Source organism: Acinonyx jubatus, chromosome C2 (assembly GCF_027475565.1).
Source record: "Acinonyx jubatus isolate Ajub_Pintada_27869175 chromosome C2, VMU_Ajub_asm_v1.0, whole genome shotgun sequence".
NCBI classification, from domain to species: Eukaryota; Metazoa; Chordata; class Mammalia; order Carnivora; family Felidae; genus Acinonyx; species Acinonyx jubatus.
Window position 1 is genome coordinate 72,065,720 of NC_069384.1, and position 4,036 is coordinate 72,069,755.

The window sequence follows — 4,036 nt, forward strand, 5'->3', positions numbered from 1 at the left end:
CAATGCTCATGTCATAGAACAAGTTTGAAAGTGTTCCTTCCTCTTCAGTTTTTTAGAATAGTGGGAGAAGGATAGATATTACTAATTCTTTAAATGTTTGTTAGAATTCACCTGTGAAGCCATCTTAGGAGTTCTTTTTTTATTACTGACTAAATTTCATTGCTAATAATCAGTTCATATTTTCTATTCCTTCATGATTCATTCTTGGAAAATTGTATGTTTCTAGAAATTTATCTGTTTCTTCTAGGTTCAATTTATTGATAATGTAATTGTAGTATCAAAAAAAATTTTTTTATGTTTATTTTTGGGAGAGCATGAGAGGGGGAGGGGCAGAGACAGAAGGAGACACAGAATCTGAAGCAGGCTCCAGGCTCTGAGCAGTCGGCACAGAGCCTGATGCAGGGCTTGAACCCACAAACCATGAGATTGTGACCTGAGCTGAAGTCAGATGCTTAACCCAACAAGCCACCCAGCCACTCCTGTAGAAGTCTCTTATAATCTTTTGTATTTCTGTGGTGTTGATTGTAACTTTCATTTTTGACTTTGAGCTCTTTTTCTTGATGAGTCTGGCTAAAGGTTTATCGATTTTATTTGTTGTTTCAGAGAACCAGCTCTTTATTTTCACTGATCTTTTCTATTGCCTTTTAAGTCTCTCTTTCATTTATTTCTTCCCTGTTCTTTATTATTTACTTCCTTCTACTAACTTTGGGCTTTGTTATTTTTCTGGTTCCTTTAGGTATTAGCTTACATTGATTATTTTTCTTATTTCCTGAGGTAGGTCTGTATAGCTATGAACTTCCCTCTTAGAACTGCTTTTGCTACATCCCACAGATTTTGGAATGCTGTGTTTCTATTCTTATTTGTCTCAAGTTATTTTTTTATTTCCTCTTTGATTTCTTCATTGACCCATTGGTTGTTTAATAGCATGTTGTGGGGTGCCTGTGTGGCTCAGTCAGTTAAACGTCCATCTTCATCTCAGGTCATGATCTTGCAGTCTGTGAGTTTGAGCCCCGCATCAGGCTCTGCGCTGGCAGCTTTGAGCCTGGAGCCTGCTTCGGATTCGGTGTCTCCCTGTCTATCTGCCCCTCCCCCACTCATACTCTGTCTCTCTCTCTCAAAAATAAATAAACATTAAAAAAATATATATTTTTAAATAACATGTTGTTTAGTCTCCATGAGTTTTATTTTTCCATTTTTTGTTCCTGCAGTTGATTTCTAGTTTCATACTGTTGTGGTTAGAAGAGATGCTTTATATGATTTACATCTTAAATTTATTGATATTTGTTTTGTGGCCTCATGCGATCTATTCTGGAGAATGTTCCATCTGTACTTGAATGTATATTCTGGGATGGAATGTTCTGTATATTATCTGTTAAGTTCATCTGGTCTAATGTGTCATTCAAGACTACTGTTTCTTTATTGATTTTCTGTCTGTATAATCTATCCACTAATGTAGGTGGGGTGTTAAAGTCCCCCATTATTGTTTACTGTCAGTTTCTTCCTGTAGGTCTGTTAATATTTGCTTTATATATTTAGGTGCTCCTGTGTTGGGTGCACCAATACTTATAATTGTTATATTGTCTCATTGGGTTGATCATTATGTAATGCCCTTCTTTGTCTCTTGTGATGGTCTTTGTTTTAAAGTCTATTTTGTCTGATAAGAGTATTGCTATCCCAGCTTTATTTTTATTTCCATTTGTGTGTAATGTACATCTTTTTCTGTCCCTTCATTTTAAGTCTGTATGTTTCTTTAGGTCTGAAGTGAATCTCTTGTAGACAACATACAGATAGGTCTGTTTTTTTTTTCTTTTTTTTTTTAATGTTTATTTATTTTTGAGAGAGACAGAGCATGGGGAGGGGCAGAGAGAGAGGGAGACACAGAAACCGAAGCAGGCTCCAGGCTCTGAACCTGGAGCAGGGCTCGAACCCACAAACTGTAAGATCATGACCTGAGCCAAAGTTTGGCGCTTAACCCACTAAGCCACCCAGGTGCCCATGGTTTTTTTATTCATTCAGTCACCCTATGTTTTTTATTTTTTATGTTTGTTTATTTATTTAACTGATAATTTATTAAAAGGCTGATTTAAGCATCTGCAGTGGTGACTTCCACCTCAACCCCTGGCTCAGTACTGATGGAAGTAATCTGTTTAATAATCTCAGAAGGACTGTGCAAATCAATGAGTCGTGTGTGGATCTTCGTCTGAAAACGATATTAGAAGTCAACGATCAAGTCTTAGAACGTTCACCACAAGGAGTTTTTCTTGTAGTGATTCTCAGAGTCTTGGTGGGCATCTGAACTGGTCCTTTCACTTTGAGATTCTTTTTCTTGGCGCCTCTGATCAAGTCAGCACATACCTTCTCTAAAGATTTTACTTTGTGGCTGGTTAGAGTAATTCTAGTTTGGTGAATCGCCACCTCCGGTTCCATGGGTGTCTTTCCGGTGTCTTTAAAAGCCATGGCTGTGGCGCGCCTTCCTGACCGACTTGTTCTTGGCGAGAGCAAACCGCGGTGAGTCGGGCAGGAGCGGGGCCTCCAAAGCTCTGCTGTGGCTGCATATCTTCCTCAAAGAGAGCTGTTTTTTATTTTTTTTAATTGATTTTATAGCTACCATTATTCATGAGCTGGCTGGAATTGGGTTCTCTTACTTTCTACCAAAAATGCTAACATCCACTGAGTGTTGGGAAATGGGCCAGCGAGTAGAGAGGCCATTTTCTAGGCGTAGTGCACCACATCACTGACAAAATCACTTGTTGATTTTGTTCCAAGTTGCTGACGTGTTGCACAGAGTTGTTGAACATCAGGTTAAACACCAGAGAAATACATCAGATTGGATGTGTTTTGCCAGTGGAGGAAATGGAGAATAGACTTGAGCTGGCATCTCATGTCCACTTATGTTTAAAGTAATTATCGGGTACCTGGGTGGCTCAGTCTGTTGAGCGTCTGGCTTCGGCTCAGGTAATGATCTCGCGGTTTGTGAGTTCAAGCCCCACATCAGGCTCTGTGCTGACAGCTCAGAGCCTGGAGCCTGTTTCGGATTCTGTGTCTCCCTCTCTCTCTGCTCCTCCCCCACTCGTGCTCTGTCTCTCTCAAAAATAAATAAACATTAAAAACTTAAAGTAATTATCGATAGGTATATACTCTTATTGCCGTTTTTTAAACTGTGCTTTGGTAGCTTTTGTAGTTCTTCCCTCTTCCTCTCTCCTTGCTGTCTTCCCTTATGGCTTGATAACATTCAGTATTATTTTTGGATTCCTTTCTCTTTATTTTGTGTGTATATATTACAGGTTTTTGGTTTGTGGTTACCATGAGGTTCATCTAGAACACCCTGTGTGTGTCGCAGTCTATTTTAGGTTGGTGGTCACTCAAGTTTGAACAGATTCTAAAACACTACATTTTTACTCCTCCCCACTCAGGTCGTATGTATTTGATGTCATATTTTACACGTTTTATCTTGTGTGTTCCTTACCTAATTATTGTGGATATAGTCGATCTTAACTACTTTTGTCTTTTAATATTTATACTAGCTTTATAAGTGGTTGCTCCACTACCTTTTGTTTGCTTTAATGAGTGAAATTTTTTTTTTCTTTCATAATTTCCTTCTAGTTATGACCTTTTCTGTTTAAGTCCCTTCAACATTTCTTGTGAGAGCAATTTGGAGGTGATGAACTTCTTTAACTTTTGTTTGTTGGGGCAACTCCATCTTTTCTTCAATTCTCAATGATAACCTTGCCAAGTATTGTATTCTTGGTTGCAGTGCATATCATGCCATCTCCTCCTGGCCTGCAAAGTTCCTGATGAAAAATCAGATGATGGTCTTACAGGTTTCCCTCATACGTAACTAGTCACTTTTCTCTTGCTGTTTTTAATATTCTTTCTTTAATTTTTGACATTGTAATGAGTTTGTGCCTTTGTGTGGACCTCTAGGTTTATCTTGTTTGGGGCTGTCTGTGTATCCTGGACCAGGATGTCTTTCCTTCCCCCAGGTTATGGGAGTTTTTAGCTATTAATTCTTCAAATAAGTTTTCTGCCCCTTTCT

General features: G+C 38.6%; 1 pseudogene; it reads right to left on the reverse strand.

Moving 5' to 3' along the window:
* Window positions 1-2,083: 2,083 nt before the first annotated feature.
* Window positions 2,084-2,503, reverse strand: LOC106976348 (40S ribosomal protein S20-like; annotated as a pseudogene).
* Window positions 2,504-4,036: the final 1,533 nt, after the last annotated feature.